The sequence below is a fragment of the Phalacrocorax aristotelis genome, chromosome 2 (assembly GCF_949628215.1).
Source record: "Phalacrocorax aristotelis chromosome 2, bGulAri2.1, whole genome shotgun sequence".
NCBI lineage: Eukaryota > Metazoa > Chordata > Aves > Suliformes > Phalacrocoracidae > Phalacrocorax > Phalacrocorax aristotelis.
This window is the reverse complement of record NC_134277.1, coordinates 103,471,504-103,496,637: the sequence shown is the minus strand read 5'-3', so window position 1 is coordinate 103,496,637 and position 25,134 is coordinate 103,471,504. Positions and strand designations below refer to the sequence as shown.

General features: G+C 38.5%; 1 long non-coding RNA gene across 2 annotated transcripts in view; it reads right to left on the bottom strand.

Moving 5' to 3' along the window:
* Positions 1-2,396: 2,396 nt before the first annotated feature.
* Positions 2,397-25,134, bottom strand: part of LOC142053929 (uncharacterized) — a 99,249-nt gene continuing 76,511 nt past the window's right edge. Inside the window, exons 1-3 of one of the 2 annotated variants that reach the window (XR_012659375.1) lie at positions 14,880-14,981; positions 7,216-7,306; positions 2,397-2,781 (exon numbers count right to left, since the gene is read on the bottom strand). This is a non-coding gene — a long non-coding RNA (uncharacterized LOC142053929). Of the gene's footprint in view, positions 2,782-7,215; positions 7,307-14,879; positions 14,982-25,134 lie in introns of those variants that run through there. The other variant, XR_012659374.1, reaches the window with a different exon arrangement.

Sequence of the window (25,134 nt, the reverse complement as noted above, 5' to 3'; positions counted from 1 at the left end):
CACTCTGCTTGGCATCAGTCATTGCCTCCTGATCCCATCTCTGAAAGATCCCAACATTTTATATTTATTTACCAACACAAATTACATTGGCAGCCAGTCACTTCAAGCAATCTGCCTGGTCTGGTACAGCCAAGCATACAAGGTTTTAACAAAGAAAAATAAAAGATCTGTTCTTATTCAAAGAGTGACAGATATAGCCTTGCCCAGGCTCTTGGTCAGCCAGCTGGCACTAAATTACATCACACTTTAAGAAAAAAAATCCTCCTTATTTCATTAATACTTTCAATGGAGCTAACTATTACAGAAAACAATTATTGGCAGTGCAGTATCTTTACTTCAGCTAAACTGAATCTCTTTCTGTCTCTAACACATTTTTTGACACACCACTGAAATATGATGAACTGAAATGAAGACATGTATCTCTGTTGTGGTCAAGCTGTGTTCTCCTCACTTTGTTTTGCTTCCAAATAAAAAACACAGCGGAGAAAAGGTCCTATTGTGGATTAAGGCAGGAATGAAGCAGCACAAGCAAGTAGAAAGATGTTCTTTGTTCTATAGGGCCCCTCATTTCCATAAATTTTTCATTTGGTATATTTGGTAAACTCCCATGCAGAATAACCGCCTAGTCATCCCACAGAATGAATAAATAGGAAAGAAACATCACGGTTCATAATGAAAGGGTGTTTAAGCAAACAGGTAATTGTTAATTTTCAAGGACATTTGATTTGTAAAAAAGGAAGAGCATCTAGGGGCAGCATGGTGCAAGGGATTCGCCTTAGAGCATAAGGCATAAGGACACCTTAAGTGAGTTATTTAAAATGTTAGCTTTCAATTTCCCTATCAGTAAAATGTGTTAATGATATGTGCCAAATGGGTGCTGTGAGGGTTAGTCAAGGAGCCAGTTTCTTGCTTTTGCACTTGCTGCGTGGCCCTGTGGACATCAGCAGAAGTTTTTCCCTTTAAAATAATGATTTGGGTGAACACACACACAGAGTGGCTCAAATCCACAGAGCACTACACTTCATGCAGATCAAAATGACAGTCACTTCTTAGCATGAGATGTGAGGTTTGTTGTACGTTGTCAAGCAAGGCTCATCTCACAGTCACATCTCATTACTCCCATAGCCTCTTTCTCAAAGCACTTCATCCTCTCCAGCTAGTAGGTACTGGCTCAGTTCAAAAGGTTAAACTGTTGTTTCCAAAGGATCCAGAAGTACATGTCTTGACAAGGAAGAAAGCTACAACTCCCTGATAAATCATGCACACCACTTGGTCATGGGACTTGTGAAGTACAAAATTAAACTGTCTTCACATTGGCCCGTGCCGACTCATAGAAATGCAATATGGGAATCATTGTTTTAATCAAGTCACACATGTTAGGTCTCTTTGTGAAATAAAAACTAAGGCGAGTTGTACAGGCTAGGAATAAATACTAAGGAAAAGAGAGTGGTCTGTGGAAATCAATCTCTCCTTTATATACTCCCAAATTATACTCATAAAGAAGAGGCCTCCAGCAGCTCTGTCAGTCACAATAAAGCTATCACTCTGAGATTTATTACAGGTTCTTTCCTTGTGTTTTCAATGGAAAACATCCTACAGGTGTGTTTGCATTACTACCAGTGATATATGAAGATTAATTACATGTCTGAGTGCTGAAATTCATTGACATATTTTCAAAGATTTAACTTGCATTCAAAGTCATGCCCTAAAAAAAGGGGCACTAGATGGAAAAGTCAGAGCGGGAATAAAATACTTTCAGGGATCAAAGAGTAATCACCATTTAACTCTCAGATGCAGGAATGTAGCCCGAGCTTTCTCCCTGGTGCATTAAGGAAGCTCTGTGCTTTGCATTTGATCTCTTTTGACAAAATCCAAATTCTATTTTTTTCACCTTGGCTTCCCCCCAAAAAGATGTGTGCATACAAAAAGCCTGATTTCCTAAACTCCTTGGGGTCCTTACCTGGGACAGCAGCAGTCTTATGCTAGCTATTCAGTCTATACAGAGAGCCAGAATCTTTTGGGCAAGGAGTCTCAATTGCAGCTGTCAATCCACAGCGCTGATTAAATTATTTTCCTCTGTGAGGAAAAAGTTTGTGATGATTAATTTCCTAGGATGGGAAATACTGCTCTTTCCCATGCCCTGGTCTCTCTTCCTCACTGGCCTCTCAAGACCAGGTAGAAACTGGAGTTCACTGTGTTGGGGAAAGTTTAGCGGAGACAAGTTTTCACTTCTATAGGGCAATAAAAGCAAGCACACCCGAGCTGTTCCCAGGAACGCAGAGACTGTCCCTGTCACGAGCTGTGGAGTAAACTTGTTTGGAAAGGGGAAATGTTTAAGGTCCACTTTGCCATGGGGCTAGGCACATAAAATAGTAATCAGCTTTGCTGTAAAAAAAAGCTGCTATGTGGTTTAAATCCACCATCTTGACAAACATCATCTAAATAAGTTGCAGCAGTCCAAATGTATTGGTCCTGTCATGAGAACTGAAGGTAGACCAAGGAAGGATTTTGATTTACTGCTTTTCAAGGTCTTAGATGAACAAATACAGAGTGTGGTTTTTATTTATATTCTTGCAATTGATGCTAAAGTAGCACTTAGGCAATGAAGTATATAGGTTGCAATTGAAAAAGGAAAAACATAATCCCTAAACATTGTATATCTTTGTCCAACTAAAGAAATGAAAAATCTAACCAATACAGTCCAAAGTGTCTGGATCTTATTCAGCAGAAAATCAAACTTTCTGAGAGCTGGATCAGTGGTACAGTGGGGGTGGCATTGCCCTGGTGAGAGAAAGAAAAACAGGGATCCACTGCAAAGGCAGACATGTGTGCTTGTCTCACCACCTCCCTTCCCCTTCTCCTTCTCGTCACTCCTCCTGCCAGGGTCTGAGTCTTATTACCCACCAAGTCCTCTCAAAATTACACAATTAAACACCCTCCTTCCCTCCAATTCCGATAATCAATAAATTTGCGGGGAATACACTCACAAAGTCAAAGAGACAAGAATGAAGGTCTTGAAAGAAGTTCATTATGAAGGGAATTTTAACACTAGTCAAAGGAAAGAAAATGTGAGAGCAGTAAGAAAACCTAACAAAATCTTTCTAACTAAGCTGAGAGCTAGCAACTTTTCAGATCCAATATTAATATATTTTTTATTATCTTCAAAACAGCAAGATTTCAATATTTATTTCAAAAAAAAGATGACTTACCCTTACGCAAGGTGCCAGAGTAGGTTCTTCCAAGAGTATCAACAGAAGACATATTAAAATAGGACTACAAAAGACAGAAGAGTTATGAGTCAGCTTAAGGCATTTTCTGGATCACACTACATCCAGGACCTTTATCTGTCTTAAAGTCTTTTCTCCCTGTGCAGACACAGATTGCTGCATTGTCACTTTTCTTGCTCCTATGACCACCTGGAACTTACTGCTATTACCACTGCCTACCCTCTTGCCCAGGGAGCTGCAGAAGACCCACATTCCCTAAAACACAAAGTTGTTTAATTTTTCAACTCAGCCTTTACTAATGTAGGAGTTATATAGAGGCAAAGTTTTCATATGGCAGGGTGATGGTTTCCCTTTAATGAAGAAAGTTTAAAGTCTTGAAAAATTTATTAAATCCACCAGGTAAGCAGAAAGGCATTTTCTGGCAGCAGCCAGCCCATTGGATTTCAAATAATTACTCCAAAGCTACATCTGTTAGGACAAAAATTGAACATGAAAATTGCTGATCAAGGCTTATTGTCATGGAAGTACTGTCAGTATTGACAAAACTCAGAACCAAAACAGACACACAACAGCTTTGCAAGGCAAGACGACAGTCATCTAGCAGCTAATCTATGAAGTCAGCAGGTAAATCCAACAGGCTTAAATCTCATCATCCATTTGTGGGTTAAAATGGCACAGGAAAAAAAATGAACTTTTACTGAATGCAACGGGTAGGTTTTGATCCTTCAAAATGGATTATGCAAAAATTCAAGTTCTATTCAATGAATAGGCCTCTGTGCCATTAAAGCACAAGTGCTCATTTTAATGTCAAAAGCTATGTTTTTGCAAGTGTAATAGAGTTTCTCAACTCCAACCCAGCAAATGCAAGCTTTCCCGGTAACATTCCCTGCAATAGTCCTTGCAAGTAATATTCCCTGCAGTATTCTGCATTACCGGGGCTGGCCCTCAAGGACACCATGGATTCTTCCATCTCCAGTGCCTAGAGTTGCTTTCTTGACAATTATATAAAATCTTCTATGTTCATGTACAGATCTTTTGTGGGCACAGGCAACTGAAGCAAAAGAGAATGATACATCCATGTCCAGCTTGTTTGCCTATTATTGTTATTTAAAAAAAAAAACCACGTTTATATATGCTAAAATTAAAAAATTAAAGAAAAATATTTTTTTATAAAACGTGTTGCACAATTTTTGACAGTATAGCATTTGGCTTCACTGTTTTGCCCATGTACTTAAATTCTTTTGTCAGTGTGGGTCTTTCACATAGCAGAATGGAAAGAAAATGTTTGTAAAATTGGAAAACCTGATTTTAAAAACTAAACGCTAGCAGAGCTCCTCCAGGACAGATTGAGGATCTAGTATTGACAAACATAATTCCTACAATTTAAAAGTCTCTTTGGTCAGGGCAATAAAACATAATCAAAAAATATACAATAGTTTATTACTGTCTACAGCAGATCATGACTCACAAAAGTTTGCATCTTTTTCTAACTTTTTTTCTATATATTAAAAACAAAGATCAGTAAAGCGAGAAGCTGCACGTGAGGAGTGAATTTTGAATTCTGTTTAAGATCACAGGACTTCTACCAGAAAGAATTGCAAGGATCCCAGAATTCTCTGCAAACACAATACAACCTCCTTGTACACAAAATGAAGTCATACTAACCAAGGAGCTGAAAATTACTAATTTGCAAAATAATTTCAAATTTTGTAGGAGAGTCAGGTTTATTGCAGTGTGGAATATGACGGTGACTTTGTTTACAGGGAATCAAAATTGCCCCTTTCTGAGAAAGGCTAAAGATATGTGGTAAAAAGTTTACCTTTGGAGAGCTTAGAAGGAAAAAGCTCATGCTTCATTGAGTGTAAAGGAAATTCTATCCCAAACATGTTTACTTGATAAACTAAGTAAAAAATTAAGTTAAATTCGTTTTTGCTGGAAGGGGAGCAGTGACAATACTAGGAAAAATCCTAATTATTTGGAGATTAAGCCAAGAATTCTAGGTGCACTTAACACATCATATCAAAAGACATCTAAATACTGCTGGTCAGGAGTCAAAACTAGACATTTTCTGATAACAGAATCTTACTTCCTAGCAAGATAAATCCAGTTGCCTTTGCTTCCTAGTGATATTAAAATAAAAAGTCACCTGATCTTACATACATTCATCAACAACTCTTCCTCTAAATTTTTAATTTCGGTGGAAGTTTTCCTGAATAAGAATTACAACATCAAACCAATAGATATGAAACACTTGCCCTGTGTATTTCTTGTAGCAAACAGTTGCATTTTGTCTAATACTTAGATTGTAACCCTTAAGGAGAAAGACTGTCACTCTGTTACACGTTTATAAACTACCTCCTTTAATATAATTCAGGCCTCAAGATGCTACTGCAATAGTTAAGGCATTTTTTTAATATATGTATATTTCTCTTCCAATCTTGGGAAGAGCAAAAAATACATTAAAATGTATACCAAATTCATATTCGTTTGAATTCAAAGTGGATTCTTCATTCCATTTAGCCCATCACTAATCAATTTTATATTGTGCATAAAGGAAACACACAAATCAAAAAGGTAAGGGATAATCTGTAAAACATATCTGAGATATTTTTTTTCCCTAAAATTCTACTTCTTTACTTGGGAGCCAATATTGCTAGGAAGAAAATAAACACAAATAATTGATCATCTTAATATTTGAACTGCAATCTAGAGGTGGGGAAAATATTTGGAGATATGCTTTGGCCAAGCACAGTCTCTGCTTAATCTCAGTTATTTCGTGACCGTATAAATCAAGCATAAAGTATAAAATCCCTTGCAGTATCAATGTTCTGAAATTATTTTGTATGCATAAGGACCTGCCTTTCTGGCCAAGTCAAAACTGTGGTATGTTTTTTTGTAATGGATTTAAAGCTTAATCATAAACTTTACTATTTCCGTTTCATAAAGTTTGTGTACCTTCTTTCACTTTCTTCAGCATAAGTATACAGCACCATTCATAAAAATAAAACATTTTAAAAGTCCTTTCAAAAAATAGCATCCATCTCATAATCTGTCTTCCACTCTCGAGACCAAGAGGGTAGAAAGAATCTACAGTGTCCATGATATTACTTGATGAAACAATTATAACACACACAGAAACTATAGCAAGTAGGAAATGTGAAAACCTATACACAGCAGAACATACCATAGCCAGGTAATATTACTGAGTCATCGGGAAATGTTTGTTTCAAGAACTTGGAAACTGTCAGTGCATATAGCAGCATCACTAGTTTTAAAGTCACAGACAGATACAACATCAAAATAATTTAAAATTTCTGCCCCCTGCAGAAACCATGTCATTAAGGCTGGGTCAGTAGCTGCCTATTCAAGCACGGTTGATGATGTTCTCAGGTAGTAAAGGGTTCATATGTCTACACTGGTGAACTGTTACAACATTGCTTGATATCAGTGTGGTCTATCCCAAGTAGCCAGAATCTCTCAGCCTTTTCCAGGCATGGTTTGCTCTCCAAGGAACTTGTGCCATAGTTCACATGCAGGAACCCAGTTTTGGAGGCTTACTAGTAGACAGTTCATTAACAGTCACTGAGGCCATGAGAGCCAGCCTCCATGCCAAGGAATATTCTTAAACATGTCCAATTTACCAGACTAGATGTAATTGATTCTCTCTAGATAAGAAAGTAATTTTGTTTCAGAAATATTTCCAATGTCCTGAACCATAGAAGCCTTGGATGTTATGGACAAAAGCCCAGCTCCTCATAACTTGTGCATACAGCCATGGGCAAATCATGCCCATGAGGAAGGTATCGTAGCCTTTTTGCAGAGACTTGAAAGAAAAAGTACCATGACAATTGTCTCTCTTTCACACTTCTTTGCTCCTGTTATTTCTGGCCTTCGCAAACATTCAGGACAGCCCAAAGGTTCAATTACACAGCAGGACCAAAGCAGCTCAAAGATTGAAACAGTTTGCAGAATTGAACATGTTTTGTACCTGTTTGCAGAGTTACTGTAGTTCCTATATATCCATTCCAATCCCACAGAGTCTTGCAGTTTAAAAGCCGTGGATTCAGCATCAAGGTGATCTATCAAAATAAAAAAAAGAAGTAATAACAATAATTTAAAAAATGATTGACATGAAAATTGTACTTCATGTCACTTCACACAATAGGGCTGGAGCTAGTACAGCGTGACTAAAACTTTGACATATATACCAACACTTCAGATGAGGGATGCAGGACAAACTCATGTTATCTGAGGATTTTAATATTTTCATTTGGATCTTATACATTTTCATGTTAAGCACTGACAATCATTTAAGCTACAAGTCTAGACTTGGCCATGGAAATGTTTTCTGAGCCTGGTGTTAGCCAAGTTTTCAATGGGGTGACATCACTTTATATTGGGTGAGGATCTTGACTAACAGTTTAAAAGGATGGCACAAAATAAGAAAGAGAAGAAAGCAAAATGATAGTCAAGGTTACATGAACTCATGCTACTATTCTTCTGTTAATGAATAGCGGAGAATGCTTTTCTTAATGATGACATAACTTGTGACTGGCCTGAATTTTGCAGATGAAATCAGTATCACTTCTGGCATGCAATAAAGAAACTTGCTGATAGTAGTAGTATGAAAGGAGAAGCAGCGGGAAAGGAAAGAAGTTGCATAATTTGTAGGGATTAAATATATATCTGAAATTGCAGTACAGATGCAGATGCAGCATTTAAAATTTAAACAAATACTTCAGAGATTTCTAGATATGTTACGTTATTTTGCAGACATTTCTACATGCTCTCAAAGAGTATAAAATAGTATTTAAAAAACACAAAACTTCACATAAACAGAACCCAACTCATCACTCATCTCTGCACCAGTGGCATATTTCCCTTTAGTGTTTCAAAGCCATAGGAGCAAGGGAGTATCCCTTGGTAACTCCATGACACAGTGTATTTTATTGGTCAGCAATGTAGAGTGTATATCTAAACATCCTGTCTCAGACACAGTTAGAGATGCTGGCAGTGACCAGCCCCTAGCTCTGTCACAAGCAAGGAGAAGGATTCTCAATTTCTGCCCCCTTCTGATGTGAAGTACAAATTGCCCACACTGTTCAATGTGATAAACATGATTTTTAGTTTGTTTTTTTTTTAAATTACTGCAACTGAGCATGTGTGTGCGTGTGCGTATACATATATCCATGCCTATCAGTATCAGTCAGGGAATTCGAAATTGCTGTGATGGGAGTATTTAGAAGACTGACAAACCAACTTTAAAATAACATTTTAGTAGACTAACATTCATTAATGACAGTTTGTGCCAATGGTTAGCCTTACATATTATCACCACATAGCTTTGCATGCACAAAACTTTTAGTCCACTATATGCTGAATTAGCTGTGAGTATGCAATATCATGGAGGTGATGCCCCAGTGGCTGCAGTACTCAGTGGTTGAAGCTGAGGAAGTCAAGGTGATAGGGCTTGAGAGCCCTTTTATGGACAAAGTTTCTCTGGATGTCTGATGCTTTCTGCAGCTTGCTCCTCTCCCAGAAAGGAGTCCCATCTGCTCCCAACGCTGCTTATCTTGTTTTCAGCTTTGCTTGTGTATTCAGTAGGACATCCTGCCTATTTGCTATCCCTTGTGCTTATCTTGTTCTTTGTTCTTTATCTTGTAAATTCTGTTACTTGGGTTGCTGTTTATATGTTTTCCCACACTTCTGACTTGTAACTACACAAGGTTTTGTTTACCTTTTGGTGGACACATTGTTCACATACTTAAGTGAGTTACTTACACATTGTGTTTGGCCATGCCATGACGTGTTAAATATATATATATATGTTGTTGGCTATGCTATTTTAGAATGCTTCTAGTTGGGTTCAAGGCAAGCAAATATTAATTCAGTCCCAACTATGATTGTACTATAATGTGTATCCTCACCCTAACTATCACAATAATTTATGGGTGTCACAGCCTCTGGTTAGCTACAATGCCTACAGTTGCCAGTTGGTGTGGTGGTGATCTCAGGTAAAACCATTCTCTGTGGCAGAAATAAGCAACCAAAGAGCTGTTCATTAGACAGCTAGAAGAACAGAATAATCAGTACACCTCAGTAGTGTGTTTTAAAACAAAATGATTACACCTGCAACACCACTTTCTTTAGTCGGTACAGTGTCAGTGTAGAGGTGGTCTGCAGTGTTCCTGAAATAAAATCTATTTCAGAGCTGAAAAATAGAGATTTTGTGAAGATGACATTACACAGGGATTCACTATTCATAAAATGAAGTTATTCTCCCTTGTGCTGCAGAAGCTGTTAAATTAAAGAACACAGTAGTTAGTAACTTTGATGTAGAAAAGAAGGCAAGAGAGAAGAGAAGGATAAGTGTTATCATCAGCCTGTCTAAGGGAGAAGCAGAAATAACAGATGCAGGAATAGACTGATTTTGACTTAACTAAAACACTTTTTTCAGCCTTAATGAAATTATTTCCTAGCCCTGATGTGCAATGGAGTCAGCAGCAGAGGCTCTTTGCTTTGATACAGACCAGCAAGTGAGAAATGACATGCAAGTATGTTTAGGAAACCTGACATGACAGCTGGTTACCTAGTCTCTCTACTCCACAGATGTACTACTGCACTGGGGAAGAAAAGACATCAGTCATACTCTTCAGCCAGAAGGCAGAGGAGGATCGTTTCAGGAAAAGTTTTCACAGCTTCTGTGAAAAAAATGGAAGCCATGCCAAGAAAAATTGGATGCTGGAAAACACCCAGAAGAGCCTTTCTGTGAATAAAGTTCACCTCTGGGGTTACCAATGGTGCTTGCTGAGGACACCCTTGCAGGAGCTGTGCCAGGGAGCCAGGGCTACCCTAGCCCATGGACAGAGTGGGCCAGGTCATCCACAGTGCCCTTCAGCTAGGGCAGGCAATCAGCAGTTCTCAGTAATCTCATTATCATTTCTCTCTTCTCCAGTTAAATAAACTCTCTGTAATCAGCGACACAGACAGAAGACGTGTATCAGTAGCAGAAAGCCAGGTAGGGTGAGGGGGATGTCAGGTGGGGGGTGGTGAAAGCATGTGCAGAAGCACAGCAGGGCAGCTGTAGCTTTCCTATCTGCCTCATGCATAGCAGTGAGTCTCTGAGACCTCTGTTCCCCAAAAACCCACTGCTGCAGGGACTTGCGGTGCACGCCACCTCATGAAGGTCCAAGATTCCTATTACTCACAAGCAGCTAAATGACAGAAGGCAAATTTGTCCCCAGTACCAGCACCTGCCAAAGGATGAATGAACACCGCATATGTCCTTGGGCTGTCTTAAAAGGCTGCCACTGACAGTGGTAGGAATTACTGACCTACCTCCAATATAAACTTGGCCTTCGTGGAAGGAGGGATGTGTAATGCATACTTTCTGACTGCTCTGTCAGTGATCTCAGTCCTGACCCAATGGGTCTAGTCAGAAATTAGTGGGCTTCTAATTGCTTTTTAATTTAAAGCAATTACAAAAGGGGGCACTACCAAACGTCATTTGTACTTGTGGGATCACACATGGTGTTTAACTGGGAAAAGCATGTTGGGCAATTTTTTTCATTAGAAATCTTACTCTACCCATAGCAAATGCTGGAATACCTGAAAATCAGAATTTATATGGCAAGTTATATGGGCATTTTTATCAGCAGATGTTTATTTTGTTTAGAATATTGAAGTGAAAAACAGACTCAACCATTCAGGCTGGCCTGAAACTTATGATTCATGCTCTTAGCTTTGCGGCATTGTTCTTTATTGTTTTAGCCACTTAAGAAGAGACCATTGTTAAAGGTTAACTGAGCCAAAGGGGCATCTAGAAAGAAAATAAATTCCTGATGCCCCTTTATCTTCCTTCAAAATTTACAGCAGTGTGGAACATGACCTTGAGAAGTCACATTAACTGACACAATGAAGACCATGGGCTTGCAGTCATTGTAGACAGAGATAAGTTTTGTCCAGCAACAACTTTGCAGATTGTGAGTCAGTTCTCACTAGAGTAAGGCTTTTCTGTGATTGAAAAAACACTTTGTCCCTGCCTAGACACACTGTGTAGTCACGGTCGTTGTTGCATTAGTTAACGTGACTTCTCAAGGACATGCTTTAACTTGTCATCCTGTTCCAGTGAAGTCAAGCCCACTGAGAGGGACATCAAGAGGGTATTAGCAAAGTATGGGGCTAGCTCCATCAAAAAGGACAGATTCTCCTGCAGCAGTTCATAATAACAAAGTGACATCTCTGCATTGTCTTTTCAAGCCCACAATGTTATCTGAAGTGACATCTTCCTGTTGCAGCATGAAGCCCATAGCATTATGTGGAGTGACGTCTCCACAGAACTGACTGAAGCCCTTGCTAATTGCAACTCAGTCTCGGGAAAAGACTTTTGCGAAAACATTACTGAAAACCCTCTGAGGAGGGCAGGCACCAGCTAGCAATGCTAAACCCCAAGTACCAGAAAGTGGTTAGTCCTGTTAACAAAAAACTAATGAGGCATTTTTCCCCTGAGTTGAAAAAAGCAGATCGTTTTTGATAAGAAGAATTCATTGCTCTGTTTCTCTGAAAAGAGAAAAAGCGCTTCATTTTTCCTTTTGCATATATGTTGGGGGGAAAGTAAACATCTTCCCTGCACTTACAACCATTCAGATATGCTTAAGCTAAAGTAAAACATGCAACTTTCTTCCCTGAAGAAAATCTTGAGTCATACATGATCGCAGATTCATGTCTATCCTTTAGTTGGGTAGTCTTCTTTCTTTGAAGATCTCACCAGGGCTGCCTCTTTAATTCTGGCTTTGACGTCTATTATCCCATCATCCCTACCTGCTCCACAACAAAAGTGCCCAGCAGACTGGGAATGGACAGAAGTCGTCCAAAAAAGTGCTGGGATAGAGGTTAAGACTTGGGGGTCATTCAAGGTGTACAATGGGGGAGGGGGGTGTGTGTGTGCGGGGGGGGATAATAAAATATCACATTTGCATCAGCTTGGCTTCCAGCCTTCAGAAGAGAAAGGGCAAAGAGGAGATACTCTTTCTCAGTACTCGAGAGCAGTTATTTTATATATTTGTAGACCATTACAGGAGGGCCAGGAATCTGTTTTTGAGTACTAGCCAGTATTCTCAGATAGCCAAATTTCAAGTGCTTGACTCAAGTTTTACCTTAGTTAATGACCCTTATTCTGAAGTTACCTATTTTTGCTGGTTTTAAGTCACTTCAGAAGTAAAGTATGTTACCGATGTGGACCTTGTCCAAGTCAGATCTCAGCTATTAATAATTTGTTTTCAGACTTACATTTTCAATCTTGAAGTGATTTGATTTTTATCCTACTAAGTTCAACTAGCATCTTTACTCACAGATGGTGTTTCTTAGACATATACTTTTAATAATTCTAAGCATAGGGAAAGGAAAAGCTTTCCCCTTTCAGAAATTTTCTGGGGCTTTTTTACAGACTCATACATACTTCCTTCTGCTATACCACTGGAAATTTTCTCTCCAGCTGCGTATATTAAAAATTGTTATATTTACCAGGAACCTAAGTTTTGTTTTTCTTGTGTGGGTCTAGTTCAAATTGGCAGTGACAGAAAAGTTACCTATTATGTAGTACAGGGGAATTCAAACTTGCTGCACCAGTTACTCTCAGCACTGACCTGATGCAATTTAAGGGACAAGGTGAATACCCATCAGTAGGAAAATGTCATTATTCACCACAAATAAACAGAATTACCTGTTCTTAAACAGTAAGGTCATCTGTTTCACATTCTATCCACCTTGGCCTGATTAGAGCAAATTAGATTCTGTGCTAATCAGCTCAAGACATGTGCTGAAAATGTAAAAATCCGTTATTTGGTTTTCTTGCAGTAATTCTCATAGAATTTGTATGCCCAGTGAAGAATGCAAAAGTATTTAACCTTGGTAGGACCCGATCTTGTCACCCTTTGGGATTTATTCCGAATGGTCTTATCAGGTTAAATAGGACCCCTCACACAAGTGAAGACTGCATAATGGGCATAGTGGAAAGGTGGTTTTACAATCTGTCAACAGCATCTTTTTAGTTACTTACTTGCAGTCAAAACTGTACCTTGTCCACCCTAATTTTGCCAAATTCAGAAATTAGTGGGTTTAGTTGCATCTTTTCAATCCTACCAGGAATGAAGTGGCAAGACCAACACTGGACAATTATCACTTTATATTAGAATGAGACTCCATTTAGGCATGAAAGGACAGGGGACACTTAAGTCAGTTCTTTTTTAATTTAAATTTCATTAGTTTTGCATGTTACATTTGTCATGGCTGTACTAAAATAAAGTCCTAAATCAGGTCATCTATGAAGAATGTGGGAATGAGAGTCTAAGTAGATGGTTTCTATTCTTTGCTTTGCTATTCCTTCCCACATGAGCTTAGGCAAATTGTATAAATGTCTTTTTCAGCTGCTAAATGACAAAAATAATGTGTAATATCCTCTGAGAGTTTTACTTCACTTGTAGAAATTAATTGCATTCAGACTCTTATCTACACTCAGTAAGACCCCTATATATGCACACTCAAAAGATGTGTTTATTAACAGCATTTTGTAATTTGTTATGTCATCATTTCAATATATTTCCATGTCCCACTACATCAGGACTGTATCCATTGACCTCCAAGAGATTCACATCTCTGCTTCATAGGTGACTGCCTTAAAATCAATACACATTTAAAAAACTCATATTCCTAAAATACATTTTTTAAAAGGTTGGGGGGGCTTATTAGTTTTGTTAACCTTTCCACTCCTATGAGAATATTTACTCTTATTATCAGTAAAAAGGGACAGGAAAAAAATTAAGTTATCTATGTAATTTTATTTTTTTACCTCATGTTTCAGAGCAAGAAAGAAGCAGGGAAGTCCTTATCAAAATACTCGAATCTGGATAGGAAAAATAATTTCATGCTTACAAAGGCCTAGGATTTTGTTTATGCGAGACTGGAAATTTTTGTGCAAATGATCTCTAAAATATGGGGAGAATCCATTTATTTCTCTCACGATTTGGATAGCTGTAGTCAATGCTTGTAGGATTTGCAGTCTTCAATACAGAGGTTAAATTAAAGAGGGGAAAAAAAAGCATATTCCTTAGTGTTCCACATAACTTGAATCTTCTCAGTAATCCTGCCATAACTTGAGAAACAGTGGTATTTCAGGCTTTGGAAATCTGTGTTTTCAAAGCCTAAATGGGTTGAAAACAAATCAATGCAACTTCAGTCTAGTACCAGTTAATTTTTAAGAAAGGCACAGACCCACCCTACCTTTTCATACTTTCTTCCCAAACCAGGTCTATCAAGGAGAGGGTGCCAGTGACTTAAACTCTGTCATCCAATACGCCACAGTGGGATTGCAAGGATATCCCAGAGTCACCTGAATGCATAAAGAGGGCAGTAACTTGGACTCTCTGTTTCTTGCTTCTGGTCATACCAAACCATAAAACTGTCTTATGAATTGCAATGAAATTTATTCCGTTCAGGCCTGAAAGATAAACTGACAAAGCAGAGATTGAATGAGTTTACAGGTCAGAAGTAGAAATGCTGCATGGACACATATTTGACCTGTTAGTTTGTGTCTAGCACAATACTAGTGCAATTATCCTACTTTAAAATTTCAGATTAGTGATGTCATTCTATTACCTTTGCTGCATCAGAGGTGTGGGGACATCTCTCCATTGGCTTTAACTGCACAGTGTATGAATACAACATCTGCAGGGTGATCTGTGCAATAGCATCCCATCAATAATCTGGGAAAAGTGAGAGTAATAGTAAGAGTCTTTTTATTTCAAGGTAAAGATGCTCTAAGTCTGTCCATCCAGGGATTTCCTTCATTACAGGTGAATTCAGGGACACTTTGAGGGTCAGAGCCAGGAGACCAGACACTACGTAAATTCCCAAAATAGGGATGAAAAAAGAATTAGTGGCACAATGACTTGTTACTGGATGAATTTCCCTCTAACCGGGAACTGCTTCATTAACACATACCCTCTCCATATCGCAAGACTAAAACCAAATAAATCAAACCCTGGCTAGACTTAACCAATATTTTTTGTCATCATAATGTCTCTTTTTCAAAAGAGTTACATGATTCAAGTTCATTTTAATAGTGAGCAATGAAGAAATTACAGTTGTTTCCATTCACACATAGCTCTAATGGGAAAAGCTTGACAGTAACTGCTGTTGCAAGAAATTCTTACTTTTTCAGGAAAGGCACCAGTGTTCCTACATGGGTAATTACATCCTGATTCTGAGATTTTCCAGAAAAAAAATGAGACAATAGCTTTGTCCCCTTGCTTGGAGAGGACTAACTGGAATAAAAAAAAATCTCTTCAGGTTAAAAAGATTTATTCAAAAGTAAGTGATTGTGATGGAAGGAGTAGATTCCATCATTCATTTCCATAGCAACAAACTTGTAAAATAACAAAGCAACTAAACTTGCAAAATAACAATAATGTTAGCAGAAGTTGTTTGAAATAGCTTCCTTGTTAGTTGGTATAAAACTCCAGTGAAAAGATGAGACAGATAAATAGAAAGATTTGCTTTTTCTATTGAGGGTTGATCCACTATTTGTCTTTCTTCTTGATTTTTTCCCCCTTCATATTTTGAACTTCTTTGGAACAAAGAAATACCCCTTTGTCTCTCTGATAGCATAAAAGCATTTCTTTCTTCTTCATTCGCTCTTCCTTGGCCTCTCACTCTACCTCCCCCATGCTCACCTTCCACTTTCTTCTTTTGTGAGTTTTCAGCTATCTTTATCATTTTCTTTATCTAAATAAAATTTTTAATGTAGCCAACAAAAGAACACACGTAACATTGGAATTAAAAACAGAAGGGTAAATCCCAGAATAAGAATCACAAAATATCGAAATGCTGATTGCTGAGGAAATCTCACTGACAGCCTGTATCAACAAGGACTCCTTCAGTTTTACTTTTCCTCTCAAATACTACTATATTCTTCTTTAATTAAAGCTGGATTTAAATGTTGAGGCAGTCTAAGAGGAAAATGCTTATCTATTGAATTCAGAGCCTTTCTGAATCTTCTGCTGCATAAAACCCTCTGTTTACTCACAATAAATAGAAATCTGTTCTGTAAGTAAATCCAGTAGATTTCAGAGTGACCACTCTCAAAGTAAGTTGTTAGCAGTAAAAAGGATAGTAGGTTCAAACTTGTTGGGAAGTGCTGCACTGAAATAACTCTAGAAATGCTATGAACTTTGCTTTACAGCCAACGACTTTTTTTACAAGAAATGTGGAAAACATTAGCTAAAATTGTGTTGGTCTGTACAATTTTATTCTGTTAAAGACAGGTTTTATGATACATTTAGCCTTTTAAATGACACTAATAGTCTCTGGAGACACATGGTCTTTCCTGCAGTTCAACAATTAAGTCTATTTCAATGTTATTTGGATAAGTTGAAACAATTCAGTTACTGTATGTCTGCTCAGTGGCATGTACTGTAAGGCTAATGGAAACCACCTAGAGTTAACTAAATAATAAGGCTTTAGCCAGCTGTAGACATCTACCTAACTATTGGAGGGAAGGTTGAAAACTGAGGGGGTGGAAGGGGTCATTTTATTGGTAGAGAAACGAGTGTATTTTTCATCTCTCATTCCACACATATGCACCCCTCCTCCCATCCACCACCACACACACACTTCAAAAAAAATGCCCCAGAATTTACACAGGTCATAAGCCTGAGCTGATAATGAGCATGATTAATCACAATTGTGTTTCTGTTTTTCTTTTCTCTCTCTGCTTTTGAAATGTGTTACTTGCTAAATTGTACTAGTGGGGTTTTTAGATGTGTATGCATAAATATACACATCATGCAGCCCTTACATACATATATACACACACACACGTGTGTGTGTGTGTGTGTGTATATATATATATGGCATGTTCTGAATTGCTCACACTTTTGTGTAGTAAGTGTATGTTTTTATATAAATTATCGTATGTTGCTATGGCTAGACTGCTTCCGCTACCAAAGTAGCTCTTTTAGACCTAGCTTAAATATCCCTACAGTAAGCTACTATGTAGACATATCTATAATCAGACTTCTACCACATGACCAAAAAAAAAAGAAAAGTGAGAGGAAGTAATTAAGAGGGCTCCAGATTTAAAATCTTGGCTTTATTTCAAATCCCAAGCCTTGGAATAATCAGATATAAGAAGGATAAAAGGTACAGAGGGAGCTAAATTAATCACAGGTTAAACTGTCTAATAGCTTTCCATCAACCTGTACTAGGAGTGGGAAGAAGCAGAAGTGTACCAGTATAAATCTACTTTAACACACCTGAGTTTCCCAAGATTTTTGGATCTTGAGAATCAAACTGAAATTCAAAGTATGTCACTTATTTCTTTGGGGTCAGTTAAATTGGTGTTAAATCTGTGAGGCTGCTGAAGCACGTCATGAATATTGGTGTAATATAGGATAAACCATGGCCTGTCCTTTACATGAACTACATGAGGAGACTTGTCTGATCATGGCATACCACTAAAGATACAGCATTAGAGATTAATAGCAATCCAAGGTATGAAAACTTCATGCACCATGTGGCCTTTCAGGTCTAGATGACCTGAGGAAAATTTAAAACAAAATCATAGAAAGCAGATGTGTTCTTCAAAATTATTTTTGCTGCCAAAAGCTTGACACTACACACATGCTAAAACAAAATGTTGGTGAAGACTATTCCAATACTCCTGAAGTTACTCAGTCAAAATATTTAATAGTTGTGGGTGCAAGGTGAGGCAATCTACCCTCTGAAAGTGAATTTTGCCTAGGAAACCCTCTCATCCATCAGGACCAACACCAGAGAGATTTTGGGGTGGAAATTTTGGCAAAGGACAGCTCCAAATGGTTCTTCAATATTAATTTGTCAAGGATGGACTTAAAACTCACTTTCTGCCAAAAAAACCCCACCCAGATAGTTGAGTGGCTCTACTTACACCACTGCCCCTCACATCAATGCCAGGTCCAGGGCCACAGTCCGGATCTACCAATACAAACAATTGCAAATGCACAAGGCTCCAGATGAGATGGGTTGCATACATCCAGAAAGCCAGTAAATCCTACCCAAAGCAGCCAAATAGCAACATATGGATAAAAGTGATGATCTAACACCAAATTCAGTAGGGTTGGAAGGTCTACAGTGCCTTTCTCAAGGGCTTTGCTTGTTTGAATAGATTTGCTGTAGTGATGACCCTCCTGTGAACAGTTACAGTATGGTTTCCTCAGAATACTCCTGCCAAGACAACGCCATTAACTATACTGAACATTCAACTTTGGGGTAGTCAACACTTAATTTGATGTAGAAATTATTAGAATGTACGATTACAAACAATTAGCTCCTTTGACAGGGAAGTGTCTTTTTACTAGAGTTAAAGGGTGGCAGTTTATGAAGACTGGACTCATCCTTCTGCATTTATTTAAGAATTTTCAAGGGGTATCAGGAATACAAAATAAGGTCTGTGGAAAAGCTTTTCTTTGATCTAATACAAACAGACTACTATTCTGCAAGCTGCAAAAGTACATTTTAATTACCACAGTGAAAGCAGATGTAAAATCAATAAGGTGTTTTATTTCTCTCATTGATATGTATAAATACTTACTTTACAGCAAGGTTAAGCTGAGTTTTCTGTCATTAAATGTAAGGATTGATGCAGGCCATTCAAACCAGGTTAGAGCAACAGAGGACAGAGTAGCCCTCCATGTCACACCATCACCTGAAAATATTCACCCAATGCTTCAGAAACTATTGTCTGGGCTATTCAGAAATTTCTGTCATCACCCAGTTGGGACTGAAAGCTATAATGGATAAAACTTTATTACAAATAAGTGGATCAGCCATTCCAGTTTTTATAAAACTCTGCTTGCTTGTCTTAATATATGAGGTAGTTCAATTACTGTAGAATTTCTTGGGGATGTCTTATTTTAATAGAAATATTAATTCTATGCACAGAGGATGTATAGAAACTGATGGTCAGTTCCTGTTGTTCTTTTTAAGCAGAGATGGATCCAGTTCAGAGACTCCCACTTAAACTCTTTCAAACTTTGAGGAAAATTCAAGCTGCATTCGTAGGTATCAAAGGCCTAGTTTTCTGCATTTATTTATTTATTTTATTAGGAGCAAGAATCACAGTCCACTATTGTCCTCGACTGACTTCAAGCAGGTTGTCTCCCCTCTCACTAGGGTTCTCATTTATCTAGGAGAAACTCAGAAGACCCCTTTATCCCCTAACGTCCACCTGTCAAAACCACTGATTATCATTGCTTCCTATCGCTTTTTACTTCAGTCTGAATGGAAACAGACTTTGAAAAACTCCACAGGAAGAAAGGCTGGCCCAGCCACAGCAGTGCCTAACTTGAGACGTCACTAGACTCTGCTTCTGCTACAACTGTGTCTGAGACACTAGACAGAACAACAAGCCCAAAACTTCAGATGACTTTAAACGTTTAAGCATGGCCTACCTAAGCATTGAAATCTAATGCAAAGTTTTGCATTTTAAATCTTTATAGATGTTATACCTCGGTTTTCCTTGTTAGAAACCTTTTCCTTCCCTGACAGTGGTGCTGGGAATATGCATTCAACGCTTAGAGGCACGCAAATGTGTTAGTAATAGGTGCCACATAAGTACTACTGATTCAAAGCCAAATCCACATTATCCCTACAATTTTGTCCTCGTTTAGAAATTGGTTTAAATGAATATCTCACTATTTTACAAGGCTTTGAAACTGCACCATTATGTACATAGTGCCCAGATGACAGTCCAGTCTGCTCTACAAAAATCTGTACAATCTCTCTTCTGCTTTTTAAGAAGTACTTTCTGTATTTTTAAATTTCATTTTAGCTTTGTTTACGACCTGTTTTCACACATTCCTCATGTATTCCATTGTGAGGGCTGCAGGAAAGAGGTACTTGCAGTGTCTGTACGATGATGTGCAGAGGGACTCGAACTACAAAACATCTGGTTATACTGTACAGACAGGGGAACCATGGAGGCAAATTTGCCAGTAGCAGAATGTTAGTCTTGAATAAATTAGAAGGGAGAAATCATTCACAGGCTCTTTTCTAGCAAAATTATATGAATATCAGATTAACATGGGACAAAAACCCAGGGAGAATAGAACCCTTATGATTCAAAACGCAGAAATATCAGAGGCAACATGGCACAGAAATAAGGAACAGTAAGTATAAGGATGCTATGTTTCCTTTTTTTTTTTTTTTTTTTTGCTTTTTTTACTGCAGTCACAGAAGATGAAATGCATTATCAAGGTATATGCTTTAAGGGGCCAATTTTCAATCTAATGGAGTCGATGGAAGAAAACATCGAGTTCAATGATGCAACCTAATGTCCTTAATGAAAAAAGTAATCTCATGTTAGGACCCACTTTTGAACGCATTTAAGTTGATGGAAATCCTTCTTTTGATTTCAAAAGTACCAGATTAATATACCAAATATTCAGAAAGAAAGACATCTAGAAGCTCTCTTTACATGGAGTGCATCCCATCTATTAAAAGTTTAGACTGAGTAATGGAGAGGCCAGTGCACGATCCCACAGATATGATAAGACTGCCCATGCATCTAAAACAATTGTGGGCTCAGACACCAGCAGGGCAATTTTACCTGAATGTCTTTATGTTTAACTCTTTGTGCCAATAAAATTTTCTCTGACATTTATGGATCCTGCCATTTTAACTTACTGTAGGCTTATGCTAAAACTCCAAGGAAGAGGCATAATTTTTTCTCTCCCTGTATACTCTACCTCAATAAGGGACAATTCATTTTACTCAGACTCTTCTTTTTTAATATCACTGTAGCTCTGAGACCAGGCAGAGAAAATATCAACCCAAATGCTTAAGGCGGGAGAGGCTGGCGGTGGGGGGGAGGACATGGAGGGGAGAAGATTATGACGGGAAATGACTGTGGCTAGCTCTTTTTAAAGCAAGAGCAACTGCAAGGAACATGGTTCTCCTCAGTTCAAATTCAGAAAGCACAATTTGGTAAAGTTTGGTAAAGGTTACCTCCAAAAAAACCCAGAAGTTCTGGTGGATTCAAGAGCTAGGTGAAACTTGTTTTGCCCCTGAGCTAAACAAGCTTTTAAATTAAAAAAGACAAATTCATATGGACAGGCATGAATTTTCTCAAAAGTGAGGGAAAGCCAATAAACTCCAGTTATTTTAGGCTACTGATGAGATGAGACCCTCTCTCCAGTCCAGGTCACTGAGACACAGTCACCAGGGCTGGACCTCTGCACTGGTTTGCTAGCGGTGCACATCGGCCACAACAGGTTGCCGGCACGAAGGTGGGAGACAATGGCACAGACACCGAGAAGGGTAAACATGCAACTTAGAGATGTGTTTCAGTACTTCCCTCCCTGGTACTAATCATAATCTAATCCCCTCATAATCATCTAACTACTCAGAGGACTCAGATTATTTAATGACACACCTGAATCTTGGAGTGCTAGAGGTCAGGAAGTGCAGTTTTTTCCATTACTAGAAAGGAAGAGAGCAAGAATTCCTGTTGCAGAAGGCAGCAGAAAGAGGAAGGGGAGCACAACTTCCACATAACCCCTGGAGCTGCTGACACTGAAATCAGAATGAGTAACCTGAATTTTAATTGTGAGGCTCTGTCCTGGATTAATAAGAAGCAGAGGTCCTTCAGCAGAATGACCAGAGCTCCCACGGGTATGACTTAACCTGGCCTACCCCACTTACAACCTTGAGCTACTCTAAGCACATGTACAGTTAAGTTTTCTATGCTTTTCTTTTTAGATGGGAAATCTGGGGGCAGGGACTATCTTCTTCCATACATTTGTACAACTGTACAGCACTAAAGAGACCCATTTAACATTAGGGAAGAGTATTCATCCTTTGATGCATATTTAACATGTCAGTCATACATCAGTGTTAGATCAGTATATAAACACACATATGCTCATGGACAAAAGCATCCATGCATCAAAACTCTGCATCCATACTTCAATGTATTTAATTAAGAGAGTAACCCATTATCACTAATTATGGTTTATATTTTCATAATGCATTTTTATGGTTATTACCTATTCCCTTCAGTTCTATCTATCCATAAGCCTTACATGTTATGACACTACCTAAAGAGCTCTTTGTTTCACACAAACCAGTACCTAGGCTGATCTCAGATCTTTGACACTGCCCATTCTGCACTATCTGGGCTGCAAAGTGACTTAATCTTCTCCTACTTCTCCTTGCAGATAATCTGATCAGGAATTTCACATACAATTTCTTCACTTTGTGAAACATTCACATGCATATGCGCCCACTCCCCAGGAGGCTTTCCCAGCACTTTCGTGGTGCCCTCCATGACAGCAAACACTATGGGGAGAGGAAAGGTGGTACAAAGATACAACCAACATGTCAGGCATCATATTAATTCCAGCTAAGAACACTAAAACTATGCATCAATACAGGCAAAATAGCTCAAAAGAGAGAAATAATACAACCTCTACAGTTATGGACAAAATTACCAGGAAAAGGAAGTTTTGAAATGGAAGTTAAATACTGAAAAACATGGATTTGAGATCTTTCTGGATTCTCTGAAAACCTTTTATTTAAAGAAGAGCTATCACTCTGGGCCATGTTAGTGTAGAATTTATGAATTCTTTTAAAAGCATAGTTATCTTTATTTAATTGTAAATATTTTTATTGATTAGAAAGACAGGCTGAGAACAAGTTTTCTTTCAGTTTTTACTAAATCTCCAATAAGAAGTGGTATTACTAAATAATTACAATAATTTTTATAAAGAGGATAGAGCTTTTAGGCTAGCACCTTATTTAACTACATATACCAATGTTTTGCAAAGATTTTCCTGTCTCTGTAATTCTAATCCTTTCTCTCTTCCAATAACATTTCTTCACATCTGGCTTGGTATTCACTAACTGAGGAAAGCAACACGCTTTCAGAATGAAAAAAAAAAACAAAGGAGAGAGACTAGCTTGGACCTCATTTTTCATGGGCTCATGCATTTTAAAGCCACTACCTTTTGTGGAAACACTACTGATTTGCAGTGGTTTGCACAACACCTGCCTCACCTCCTCCCAGTGGTTTTCCTTGGGAAGCCAGCGCAGGATGTGTGGGGTGAAGGACCCTCTTAAGCCACAGGTGTAAAAGGCTCCTGGTGTTTGCACACAGCAATGGGGCAGTCCACAGGCAGCCCAGATACAAAACACAGCCCATAGCTGATTTTCCTGAGCGCTGCCAGTGCTGTGGTGCCAGCCACGGAGGCTACAACTGTGGCTTGGTGTCAGAGCAGGAAGGCACAGGTTCCTTGGACATGCTGCAAGAAGCAAAGCTGCCTCCAAGGAGATCTGCCAGGTCTCGCAGATTTTTGACATACGACATATGGCTTTAGCTGGGGTGGTCAATCTGCAAAATATATCATTTTTTCCCAGTCCATACCACCCTCTTTAGTCTTCTACTGGCTTCATCTGACATCAGGCACAGAGGAGACACGGTAGGATCTCTGCCATCAGTTCAACAGGGCAGAAACACCATGGCAAAAAAAACATAGGACTATAAACTTTTTTGGTTTAGGAGGATATGAATCCCCCATTTCCTGATGAAAAATTGTCATCAGGAACCACTGGAAGGTTTTTTAAGGACTCCAACCAACCCACGCATACTTGAGCAATAATGGCAAAAATAATTTAGAAATATTAAAACAGATCAAATATACCTCAGTACTCAGAAAGAATAATGGCAATTTTTGAGCCACAAATAAAGCAATGCATGTTAACATATGTATGAAAGCAGGCAGGAAAAAATCCATCTGTAATTCAAGTCATTCTGCTTTATGGCTGTAATGAACGCAGAGTAAAGACAACTCGTTCTACTGCAGCTCAGTCTAACACATGCTCAGCCTGACCCTCTCATTTTCTCACTGGTAAAATAAATATTATAGAAAAAAAATCAAGGTAATAATAAAGAAAAAAAAAAAAAGAAAAAAAGGAAAGGATAGACAAAGACACTAAGAAAGAAAAGAAGAACTATTGAAAGCCTGTGCAGACAAGTATGAATCAATTATTCTAAAAAGCAGATGTAAAATGAAGCTGCTTAAACATATAAGGCACTTCTACATTGTATTCAAATAATGCTGAAATTATAGAGCTGTCATTCGCAGACCTGTCGAGGGTGCCTTTCTTACCGCATTATGATTTAGCATTTCTCTTGGAAGGTTGTAGCAATTTTGACATTAGAGTCATTGGACAGAAAAGCCATAAAATGTACACAAAGCACCACATCTCTTTTTTGTGGTCTTAAAGAGAGCTCTGAGAACTGATTTTGCCACTAAAAATTTTTAAAAATAAAAAAGAGACCTGAAAGTATTTGTAAAAGTGGAGAAATGCTAGTCTCAAGAGAGAGAGCACACACGTCTGTAGAACAAATGTAACTGTGAAGATTTAAATAATTTGATGGCACATAACCTAATCTGACATGGCAGCAGGTTATTTTACAAATTGTGAAGGGCTCTGCCCACCAGTGTCATAATAAGAGCCTCCCTGAGAGGCAACTCAAAGATACAGATTTTTCTGGAGGCAAACACCCAGGTGATAGAAATGGAGACCGAGAGAGCGAAGTAACTCCCGACGACTCACTTTCTAGGCTGCTCAGCTTTGGGTGAGGCAGTATGTACAGCATTTATACCCAGGATCCCTATACAACCGATGGGCAGATCAAACCTAGCATTAGCAGTATGGAGGTACATACAGCATGTTTTCATACTTATTAACAGGCAGAGGTGGGCATCAGTTAGCAAGGTCCTGCCCCACATATGAGTGGATGGGGAAGGGCTGCAGGTCTCCCCAGGGAGGGCGCAGCGCCCCTCCCCTCTGACCTGTGCTTGTAGGGCTC